Source organism: Solanum tuberosum, unplaced genomic scaffold (genome assembly GCF_000226075.1).
Source record: "Solanum tuberosum cultivar DM 1-3 516 R44 unplaced genomic scaffold, SolTub_3.0 scf00069, whole genome shotgun sequence".
Taxonomy (NCBI): domain Eukaryota; kingdom Viridiplantae; phylum Streptophyta; class Magnoliopsida; order Solanales; family Solanaceae; genus Solanum; species Solanum tuberosum.
In genome coordinates, this window is record NW_006238995.1 from 411,761 (window position 1) to 424,600 (window position 12,840).

Sequence of the window (12,840 nt, forward strand, 5' to 3'; positions counted from 1 at the left end):
TGTTAGGCCCAATCAACGAAATGCAAAGAGAGGGAGTGGAGTCCAAATGGACTCAAATGGATTTCACATACAGCAGAGAAAGGAGAAATAAATTAGTATAAGTTAGAAAAAGCTTTCATGATATAAAATATTCATTATATTTAAGATAGTAAAGAAAGTAAAGAAATTCAAATAGCGAAATTTGAAACAAAGAATGAGCAATTAATTAGGCCTATTATTAGATAGGACTGTTCTTAATACTTATCTAAGAAAAAGCACATGCCTACCCAAGATCTTTCCCAGATGACAAAGAACATGATAAAATCTTATTCATAAACCTTCTTAAGCTCAAGTGACATCAAGAGATATATTTAGCATACCAAGAATTGATTAACCAAAGCATTTAAACTCCTTTTATAAATAGACTAAAAGAGATAGCCAAAATAAAACAAACCTAAACTGCCAGTTGAACTTAGAATCAGCAGCTTAAGTAATTTGAAAAAAAAAGACATACATGCCATCTAAAAAGGAACACATGAACAATGGTGGCAGATAGGACTTATCCAAAGAGGTATATTTTTTCACAAAAATGAGCTTTCCAAACAGATGTAACAATAAGAAATGAGCAGCCATGACTCAAGTTGGGAACATGAAATAATTTTTAAATACCATTATGGACAGCAATTCCTTATTGATCTTAATCTTCCCATTTAGAAATAAAGGCCATGTACATGCTCTCAACTATTACAAATAGTGAACATGAGAACCAGTACATAAACACGACAGAGGATCCAGAAATAAAACCACAGTGAACCTAAACAAGTACTATCAACTTGAGGATGCAAGGTGGAACAAATAGAGCCACTATACTTAAAGAAATCTCATGCTAAACTAATACTCTATTGAATAGGTAGAAATTAGACCATTTCAAATCAAGAAGGCATGGAACAAACTTAAACTAATGCAATAGAACATGATCAATCGTATGGAGCTATCTTCATGCTAGTAATAAACTCTTTGAATTCAGGGTGAAATATTAGGCTAACTAGGATGAATGAGTAAGTCACGAGAACATCTAATCATCAAAACACTAAACGAGTCTAATAATTTCATACTACAAAATGATCCCAAAACAACCGAGTCACATTAATATGATCTGAAATTTCTACTTGAAAATGCACAAGAGAAATAACGAAATGACTTCTTTGACACTTAAGAACATGTAGTCAAAAATGGGAAAATTACTTCAGCAAACAGAGACAGAACGGAATCAAGGTGATTAACAAACGATTAAATCAAGCTTAAGGTGAGCATAATAGCCGTCAATTCGAAGAGAACATAATCAATGATGTGAGCTTAAACAAGCATTAAATCAGCAAGAAAACAAACACATACTAACATTTTAGAAAAATAAGATGAAGAGAATAACACAAATCGAACACATCATACAAGCTTATCTTAAAATCCGCAAAGAACTACACATCAAACCAACACAATGAACTCAAAACAACCAAAGTACATTGTTCGAGGCAGCGAACTGAAGACAAACGAGCAGAGAAGTGACGACTTTCACCACGATAAACTCGAACATGAACGATAATCAAGGAAACTATACAGAAATCCGAGCAGCTACCTCGAGTTCGAACGAGCTTGTGAGAGAGCAATGGACGACCCAAAAAAAAAGAAACGAAACTAAGGTCTTCAGGGAATTAACTTCTCTGTTCCGAAGTACATTTCGAGAGTATTCAAACTACTTTTCTTAAGCTATTCTCTGTATTTTCGCTAAAAATCCAAACCCCTTAACATTGAAAAAGAGGGGGGGTTTATATATGGGAGTTCTAGGGTTCCAATCTTTTTGGGGGGAAACGGATGAAACCCGGATAGGAACGAGGCCCACAAAATTTAAACTTCAAAAATATTTCACCATAAAAGGAAGCACCAATTTTCCTAAAATTTCAACCAATTTCGGAAGAAGAAAGGGCGAAATGGACGTCTCGGATCGATTCGAGTGTCCTTGAGATGCTATGTGCCTCAATCTCAAGCTATAAGGACAAAGACACGGCTACAACAGGTGCTTTAGCTGCTCTGTTGTACTGTTGCAGGGAGGAAGATGGCGAAAAACAGCGTATTGTTGTACTAGGTACGCATTTTCTCGCGCTGTGAACTTGCCGTGTGGTTTCCGTCTCCTTGTGAACATTAGCGTCGTTCGGAATTGTTGTTTGGTTTCTACTGTTTCCGCATTTTGCTAGGCGTTGTTGACGTCGCCTCGTATCGTGAAGACGCCGTGTATTGCTACGTTGGATTGTTGTTCAAACGAAGGTTCTGGGTTCTTTTAGAATTGGAAATGGGTCGGGTCATGGAGTGGACTGCTGGGTTACTGAAATTGGAAAACAAAAGGGTATGAGAGAATGGGCTGGGAATTTTCGGATGATTGGCATTGGGCTACTGAAAGGTTGGAAAAAGGCCCAAGCTTTTGATCTCCAAATGGGTTGAATGGAATGTTGAGTTTGGTTAAAATTGTAATAGATTAATTAACAATTTAGCCAAACAGATTAAAGGGGTGACCAAAAGTATTACTTTTTAAAAGATTCGACTAGAATTCAAATAGGATGAATTAATATGATTAATTTATGAGCTTCTTAATCTTAACGAAATGAAATAATTAATTTAGTTAATTTAAATACAAACTAATTAGTTCAAAATTAAAACTATAATTCAAACTAAGACTAAATTAATAAAATATTTATCTTAACAAAGTAAAAATCTTTTGATATGATTTTCGAATATTCATAAAATGTACTAATTATATGGAATATATTTATTATTCAAAATTATAAAAATCTACTGAAATTACTTAAAATAACTTTGAAACTATTTGAATTTTATAAGGCTATTTATTCCACATCGTTTGGAAATTAAGAAGCTCGGAAATCAATTATTATCGGGGAAGGTCAAAATTGGGGGTCAACATTCCTAAATCAATGGCATGTGTAGTAATTGTTCAAAGTTAGGAGCATATAATCATGAATTGAACTAGACCTTATTGAATATGATTGATCTTGACTTGTAAGTTAGAATTGAACCTTTATGATCAATTGAGACTTGAATTACCTAGTAATGAAAGATGTGATCAAAATACCTTGAAATCTAGGTATAAAGAAGAGATTAAAAAAGAAACCTTGAGAGTAAGGCTTGTCATCATAATATCTATGGCTTTAGGGTGAAACTAATGTCATTTCCTATTAATGCTAAGGCTTTGAGAGTAAAGTCTAAAAGAGAATAGAAGTCTAATAGGTAGAATTGTAGTGAAAGACCTATACTCACCTAAACTACCTTATGAATGCTTAAAAGTATAAAGTGATGGAATCACTTGAACATGGATTGATTGTCAAAAACATCCTTCCATGAGATATGAGTGTTAAGCAAGGCTTAACAAGAAAATATTGGGGTATGCTTGGCTCCAAGTGGATATTGAAAATGAGATGGAGTGTCACACAAGATAGGGTCCGGGCTCCAAGTAGAAAGGAGAACCACACCTAGTTGATGTGAGGACTATCCAAGTAAAAAGGGGGAACTCTTACGTAGTAGAGTGTGAATTTTCCCAAAGTTAGGTCTCATGAGATGGGAGCCTTCATGTAGTTGAGTTAAGGTTTCTAGTAGCAATTTCCATATCCAATGAACTAAGACATGCTTAAAGAAGTATCTCATAGTGTTCTAAAGCATAATTGAACTAAGACTTACTTAATGAAGTACCTCATAGTGTTCACGAGTATAAGTGGACTTAGACATGTTTAAGGTAGTATCTCATATGGTCCATGTAAAAAAGGAACTTAGACATACTTAAGAGAGTATCTCATAGTGTTCAAAGTACAAATGGATTTAAACATGCTTAAGTAAGTGTCTCATAGGATCCATGTTAGTAATGAACTTAGATGTGCTTAAGGAAGTACCTCATAGTGTTCCAAGGTTTAAAGAGAAGTCTTGAGATAGGATTGTGCTATAGTTGCCCTTCCTAGCTATAGTTGACTAAAGGTGACAGATTCCCTTAGTTATGGGAGTTAAGCTAATAATGAGATCAAAGGAGGGTGAGTATGACTAAGATGAATTCAAGGCTATGCTTAGTGTGAAGGGTAGTATGGGATGCCTTTCATACATTACACAAGTGTGCTTTGAGGTTACTTAGGAGTATGGTGCCCTTATGGTAGAGATGCTTAAGAGTTGACCATGTACATAGATTATGATTAAGATGACCAAAAAAGGATACTTGGCTTGGGTGGTATTATGGGATGTTATTCATGTCTTACACTTATATGTTTTTAAGGTTACTTGAGAATGGTGCTATTATGGAATAGATGACTAGGAGTCAAATTATGCTTATATAATGCGTATGTTGAAGACTTGGCTTATTAGGATTATGATGTATCTCCCATGCTCTTTAACTATGTCTTATATTGACTTATGGTTATATGATGCTTATGTTGGAGATTATGCTATGACTATGTTGATTATGCTATGATCATGTTATTGTCTCTTATGCTTATGTCTTATGTTGACTAACCATTTGAGATGCTCTTATGATGTTGTGCTAGCTTTCATGCTTGGTACATTTTGTACTAATGCATAATGCCTACATTCTAATCAAATGTAGGGTTTTAGAGATTGAGTTGCTTTGGAGGCTAGGTTTCTAAGGTGCAAGAAGGGTTGAAGATTTGGTGAGTCTTCATAGCTTTGAGGACAAACCCATATTTCCTTTATGTCATTTCTTTATGGTTTAGACTTTGTATGGGCTGTGTCCCAAGAGTTTTATTCAAGATTTAATAGATGGTTTGAGACAAAGTATAGAAAGACTTCCGCTTGATTTTTATGAAAATGACTTCGATTGTAAAATTTAAATTTTCCTGTATTTTCTATTATCTTATGTTCAAGATATGCTAAGGGCTTGTATGCAACCCCTTCGGGGTCAAGTACGCCATGTTACGTCTAGTGGGTACCCTGTGTCGTGACAAATAGTCCTTTGAATTTGATGAGTTTACCTCAGTTTGGGGAGTCATGTTGATGAAAAAGGTTGACTTCGTAGTGATAGTCAAGGTTGACGGAGCGTAATGGCATTAAGAGTTCGTGATGGATTGTGACGGGATGCAACCATATAATAAAATTGTTGGTTAAGTAAATTTTTGTATAGTAATTACGACTTGTGAGTATCCAAGGTCGTGGTTTTCTAAAACTTGGTGAGTAACGTGGTTGTATGGAAGATTATAAGAGATGGTAGGACACCACTCGAATAAAAAGTTAAAGAGCTAGAGTTATAATGAAGGAAAATATAGTATAATGTAGTACAACCTTTAGAGAGAGGCAAGAGAAAGAATATTTTATTGGATTCTTAAGGCTAAAGAGGTATCTTCAGAGGGGTAGATAATTCAGATAGCCGCGTGATCCTACCAGTACATTGTGGTTGTGTACTGATACTGCACTTGCTTGTTCTTTGTTGAGTACAGGGCATCTTCAGGCGGTTATTGATAGACCTCAGCTAAGTGACTATTGATCGTGATCGGATTCAAGGGTGAGCTAGTTCTTTCAGGCTGCCATGGATCTCTCTTGTTTAATTCCATTCTTTTCGAACTCAGACTATTTGTTTAAGGCGTTTGTTTAGTTTCGGGGTTGTACCCCTTGTTCTTAGACTTGTCATTAGTAGAGTTTTGGTACAATGACTTTCAGGTTCTAGGGGTTGTTCTTCCGCATTAGCTTGGTTAGTTGTTTGTTAAAACCTTGAAGTTTATGGGGACTCCATTTTTATAGTCATTTAAACCTTCTTCCGTATCTTTAAATGCCTTAGTTTTCATAAAATTTGTTTGTTTGGGTTGTAGTAATGGTTCTCCCACCGGAGGGTTTGTGTGGGTGCCAATCACAACGGTCTGGGTCGTGACACTCCATTTCGATTTATGTAATGTTTATTTGACTTAACAAGATTTTTTTTTTAAAAAAAAAACACTTTTAAAGCCTGTGGTCTAAAATAAACCATAAATGTTCATATGACTATAAATCATCTTACTAAGAATAAAATGAATATTTTAAAGTCAAAATGTTATTAAATATATTAATACATCATTCTTTTGAAATTGACTACAAAGAAAAATAATGTCACATAAATTAAAGTAAAAATTATATAAATTTTCATAGTTAAGAGCTAATTACATTATATCCCTACTCTTTTTCAAATTACAAAAATTTATTAGAATAAAAAAATTTCGGATACATCAGCTGACATGCGGATACATCTGTCGTGATACATTGCTATTCAAAGAACTTGCAGACACATAGCTCACAGATGAATCCGAGAGGGGAGGGGTGTATTCAAGAGGGAATATGGATGTATCCTAGAGGAGAGAGATGTATCCAAGAGAGGATAGAGATGTATTCAAGAGTGGATAAAGATGTATTCGAGAGATGATAGAGATGTATCCGAGAGGAGATAGTGATGTATCTAACAAAGGATAGGGATGTATCTGAGAGGGGATTTTTCTGATTTTTTTAAATGCTAGGAAATTTTAGAAATTATAATAAAATAAGATGCGAATTTAGGTGAAAAAAAATTAAATTAAAATTAAAAAGATAATTAATTATCTTGGACTTGTGAACGGGCCTTCAATTATCTAGTATTTTTATAAAATATGACCTAAATTTATTGTATTTGTCTAATAATATTTTGGTTTAAGAATTTTGCAACATATATAAACTATGAAGTAGATAAGATTGAAATGATCAAAGAGCTCAAATTTTTTCTTATTAAATCAATAGGAAAATTAAGTAAACTAAATAATGTTGAATTATGTTGTCGTATAAGGCGCTTTTGTTCTTGAGAATTTTTAATTAGAAAAATAAATAAATAAATAAATATATATATATATAAAATATTACCTCATATATTAATATCATAATTTACTATATGTAAAAATAAAAATAGTATATATCCTTTTTCTTTTTGTAGTGGAGCATGCGTAGGTGTTGCTAAATGCAGGGTCGTTTGGTATTGTATATAAAAATAGTTAACTAAAATGTACTGATATTATTGAATTTTAGTTATATGATGATATTTTTTTATTTTACTGTTTGATAGGTTGTATTAATTAAATATAATGTATTAAAAATAACATAATATTAAATAAAATATATTAAAGTAAAAATATTACCTCATATATTAATATCTCTTAATACCTCATAGTATTAAGGGAAAATTGTATAAAATAGCAAACTATTAATTAAAATTAAATGTTATAACTATAGTTTCATTTAATTTTAATCCGTAGCAAACACTTTGTCAGTCTCCTCTCTCCCCAGAGGTCTTGCTTGCCACTCTCGCTGATCTCGCTCGCCACTCTCCCTCGCCTCTCTCACTTTATACAAACACAAATGTATAAATTGCATTTGTGTTTGTATAAATCGAGAGAAAACTGTATATACAAATACATATATCTTCGTCCTATACACTTGTAATTATACAAATACAGATCTTCCCCTATCGGTTCTCTTTTGCCTTGCTCTCTTTCTCGCTTTATACAAATACAATTTGTGTTTTACAATTTGTGTTTTATAAAACGAGAGAGAGAGAGAGAGAGATTTGATATACAAATATTTTATGTTTTAACTCGATTCAATTGTATACAAATTCAAATTTTATGCAGATATACAAACACAATCATTGATACATATACATATAGTAGTTACATATATACTTTTATCTAACCGATATACATATATAATCGCTGCGCTTTTATACAAACGAGATGTCTGCCTATGATTTATACAAATCTAATGCTCCATAGAACTGGGTAAGAAAACTTTTTGAATAGTGACTTGAAATTTCTGGCTAGATCTGTAATGACCTGGTCAGTCATTTTTGGAAAGTTTCATGAATTTACCATTTTGCCCTCCCATGATTGACCCGAGTCTTCTTTGATTGAGTTTGAAAAGTTGTTCTTTGAACTTTAAGTTAAAAGTTGAGAATTTTGTAAGCTTTGAGTTTGAAAGACTAAGTTGTTAAGAAAGTGATTTTTGGGGTCTTTTGGAGTTTCGAATGTCGGAATGAAATTTTGTCGATTTCATCAGTCCCAAAATATGAAATCTGATCAGTGAGAGTTCTCGGTTTCAGATTTAGAATCTTTTTGAGGATTTCAGGCCTAAATTGTGAAATTGTGGAATTCGAGAGTTCTGGAATTTTTTTTTTACTCAACTTCTTAGGTAGAGTTGGTGGTGGGACCTGTTGGCATAATGCACGTTGGAACGTGAGAATTCGAGGTCTCATGAACACTACTAAAAAAATAGCCTTGTTTTGTTTCATTTGTGGACAAATGATATCCGGTCAAGCCTATGGATTAATTAAGATATACAGACTGGCCGGCCTCGAGCGTTTACATGAACATAGGAAATCTATACTCGAGCGTTCCATTGGTCCCTTGATAGGATAAGTGATGAATCACTCTGGATCTTTTTTTTGGACGATTATAGGATCGAATTCGCTCTTGAAGAAATTGTTTGTCCCATACCTTCTGTTTGTTTCGTATGTGTGGAACCTGGTTTTTTTCTGTTCCAACCTCTCACTCGAATACATAGGGTAGGTAGGGCTGGGTGCAAAATGGTTCCCTCTTGCCAATAAATATTTCCTGGCCTTCGAATAAACTTACTCATAAAAGGTCTTACGATCAGGAGAACTACCTAACTAAAGAAAAATAGTGTTCTTTCTAAGAGTAGGTGGAATCCCAAATTTTACTTGTATATTTACTCTCTCTTTTTTTTTGACACTCCTTAGAAAATTAGTTCCTCTATTTTAGTCAAGGTAGCTTAAGTTGATACTCATAAAATGATAAACAAGTTCTAGGCAAGTAAACCGCACTTTGCATAAACCATTTACAACCGTCATTTCTATGTTTAAGTAGAAAATGAGAAAAAAGCTTTTGCATAAAAGTTAGACATAATTAGGTTTTGAAAAAACACACTCACTCTCTAGAAGTGCTTTTTTTTTTGTCCTAAAAGAATCAAAATTCACTTTTTGATTGTCCATTTTCAAGAATCGATGAAAAATCTAATGGTGGATGTAAGAGAAGTGTTGATGATTTCACCACTTGGTGGAATCCCACAACTAAGAAAAGCCCTTTGTTGAACTTGATAATTTCATCGATTGAAGGTCCAAAATAAAAGCATCCTTAAATTTCTTTTCCATTAGAATCTAACTGGACATTAAAAGTCTTCTTTAATGGATGTAATGGATGGAGGGATCAACAAAACAAATGGAAGACATGAGTTGAAACGATGGAGTCATTCCATCACCCTGTATGGAAAGTTGCTAGAATTTGTGAATCAATCATGAGTTCAGTTTATAGAATCCACACCTTTCTACCAACCCAAAAATCAAATATTTATCTTTGTGGACTCTATAAGTTTAAATCATGATTGATTCACAAATTTCAACAAGTTTTCATACATGGTGATGGACATACTCCACCATTTCAATCAATTTCTTCCATTTGTTTTGATGATGCCCCATTCATTACAACCATCAAAGAAGACTTTCAAATGTTTAGTCAGATTCAAATGGAAGAGGAATATAATTGAAGGATGCTTCAATTTTGGAATTTCAATTGACGAAATAATCAAATTCAAGAAATTGACTTTTCTTAGCTGTGAGATTTCACCAAGTAGTGAAACCACCAACGCTTCTGTTTCATTCATCATTGAATCTTCCATTGATTTTTGAAAATGGACAATCAAAGAGTGTTTTGATCCCTTTAGAACAAGAAAACAAAATACTTTTAGAAAGTGAGTATTTTTTTTTCAAAATCTTGTTTTGTCAAAAAAAAATTGTAAATTTTTTTTTCTCTGATTTTTTTCTACAAGTTAAAAATGGAAATGACTATTGCAAATGATTTATGCGGGGTGAGGTTTACTTGCCTATTTTTTTTTTGTTCCGAGTATCAACTTAAGATTACACTTTGATTAAAATGGTGGAACTAAATTTTTTAAGGGGTGTTAAATAAATAAAAAAGATAAATATACGAGTAGGTTTAGGGATTAAATAAATAATTGTATATAAATAAATAAAAATTACCTATCTATATAGTATACCTTTTCAGTGAAGTGGTATCAATTGACACTTTTTGAATACATGTAGTTTCACTATGATGATGATGAATATTCTTTGAATTTTACGTGCATGAATTTTTAGTCTTAATATTATTGAGGGAAGAAAACGCTGCAAAAAACAAAAAAAATTGAAAAAAATAATCTTACATCCAACTACAAGATAAAGAATATAAAAATTCTCAGCTTTTTTACAAAATAACATGGACATTCAATATAAAAAAAATTGTGATGGATCTCTAATGGGGTTACTATTGTGATAGGTCTCTAATAGAGATACTTTCGGGAAGAAGATATAAATTCTAAAACTTGAAAGAAGAAAAAAAAAGAGAAAAAGAGAAAAATATTATACTTTAAAAAATATATAATATAGCTTTCGCTCTATTTTTGTGCAATCATTTTTGGTTTGATAATGAAAAATACGGTTGACGAATTATAAGGAGAGAGAAAAAAAAGAATAATAAAAAAAAAATGTTACGTAATAGAGAGAGAAAATCATGAAAAAAAATCACTTTCTAAAAAATGAAATGTGACTATTTAGGTATACCTTTCAAAATGAACTTCCTTTTATGGAAATGTTGGAAAGGGAGAATTACAAAAGATGAGGATCAATTTTACCTTCAAATGCTATTGTTGTGAGTCTACAGCGCAAGAAGAGCTTATGACTCATTTATTTCTAACAACTTCCGTAGCTTAAAAATTATAAAAAGCAGTTTGCTACATGTGCAAGAATAGGCATGGAAGGGAACTAACAATAAATAAATATATGCTAAAAGTCCTATATCAAACAGTTCCAGCAATTCTAATGTGGGAGATATGAAATTTTGGAGGAATACTAGAAGACATGACAAGGACGTGTCATATTATAAATGTCAAGAAACTGTGTTTCATCTTATCAAGACACTATATTCTTGAATTGACATATCAAGAAATTGGGAAGACTTCTTGGAAAGAATAAAAGGATACAGGTGAAGACTACACTCTCATACAGTCATGTGAAAAATATCAATGAATGAACGGATGAAGTGCAAGCACAGATGGGCATAAGAAGTAATATGGAGGGTGAGACAGGAGCAATCTTAAATGTACTGCAGAAGAAATGACATAAAGAAGTGATAGTAGAAACAGATTCATTGGTATTAACAAAGATAATAAAACAAGAATGAAAAAAAGTTTCTTTGGAACAAGCAGAGAGATAAAAGGAGATTCAGGAATTAATGTTGAGCACTCAAGCATAAATTAAACATGTATACAGGAAGACAAATCAATTGGTAAATAAATTTGCAAATGAACATCAAGGCTAAGTCAATGGAGTAGCTTTCAACAGTTAATAGAAACATGCATGGGGATAATCAGTGAAGATAAATCAAGGATACCTATGCTAAGAATCAAAACAAGAACACATGAGATCTACCAAATGCAGAGCAATATTAACATCAGAATGTCTCACATCTATGATACTTACATCAGCAAAATTTATCACTTCAGGGCTTATATAAATGTAAGATTTAAGCTACTTAGAGACTATGTGAACTCACAAAAAATTGCACCCGCAAAAGACAAAAGCTTAATTGAAAGTCAGATGGAGACTTGAGAAACTTTGGCTGGGAAGGAACTCCTTCAATTTTCTCCCGTCGCCTGTCCGCTCAACTGCGATACCCTAATCGATCTCCTTTTGTTTGAAAGGAGAACGGGAGCATCTTGAAATCTACACAAACACTTCAGCTAGAAAAAAGAAAGTTAGAGAGGGTTGGGGAACAAGAGGAACACCGAAATAAAGAAATGAGCTTACTTAGAGTTGGGTTCGCAACTCATTAACTTGGCACCTCTACGAAAATCTCCTTGGAAATTCAAAACATCCACCAGAACACTCGTAGGCAGTAGAATAAAAGTTAGAAGGGAGACAGAAAAAGGACAGGAGGAAGAAACAATTAAAGCTTACCCTTGTGAGCTGAGAAGAGGATCAGAGAACAGCAAGACAAAAGGATTGATAATCCAATGCAACAGGAAAAGGAAGGTCAAATTGGTGAAAGTCCCACGCGGCGACATGAGCGATATATTTGGAGAGCAAGCTCAATTGAGAAACCCTAGAGAATAGAAAAGTGATTGTACTGGTGTCACGGACTTAGAATCTCACTAAAGTTCCGTGCGGCACTTGATAACTTACTCACTAATCTTTCACGATCTTGTAAGTTCAAGTAAGCCCTTTGAAACTAAGATCACTAAGAGAATGCAAAGAAAAACTTAGAAAGATTTGGAAGAAAGCTTTATATTGCTTGGAAAATTGTTTACACTTTGTTGGATGTTTGTTCTCAAACTTGGATGCCTTGCAAATGAATGGTACCCCCTATTTATACTAACTCATAAGGGCCTAAGTGTAATTTAAAACTACTTACAAGTCTCTAACTTATTTACACTTTGGTCCCCTTTCTAGAGAGTTCTACACTTTCTAGGATTTTCCAAAGACTTTCTTAAAAAATCTAAGTTATTCTAGAGAATTCCTTAACTATGATGTGGCGGGACGTGACACTGGGGTGGGAAAGAAATGGGCCACATAGTTGTTTGACTTTTGTATTGCTTCTTTTAATTTCTTTTGGGCCGTTGGCCTTATTCTATATAGATTTAATAATCAATAAAACGAACCATCAACTCAATATTAACCAAAAAAATGTGGCTATTTAGTGCCAAATAATTTTATTTTACAGTTTTGCTAAAAAAATAAAATGGGTT

General features: G+C 33.2%; 1 long non-coding RNA gene across 2 annotated transcripts; it reads right to left on the minus strand.

The window, feature by feature from the left end:
• Window positions 1-7,714: 7,714 nt before the first annotated feature.
• On the minus strand, window positions 7,715-12,416 carry LOC107060261 (uncharacterized). Of its 2 annotated transcripts, XR_001473239.1 has the most exons (3): window positions 11,903-12,416; window positions 11,649-11,835; window positions 7,715-10,222 (listed from the first exon to the last, which is right to left on the minus strand). It is a non-coding gene; the product is annotated as an uncharacterized lncRNA (long non-coding RNA). The 2 variants fall into 2 exon arrangements; XR_001473238.1 differs by lacking the exon at window positions 7,715-10,222 and having other exon boundaries at window positions 11,522-11,835.
• Between the last annotated feature and the right edge of the window lie 424 nt (window positions 12,417-12,840).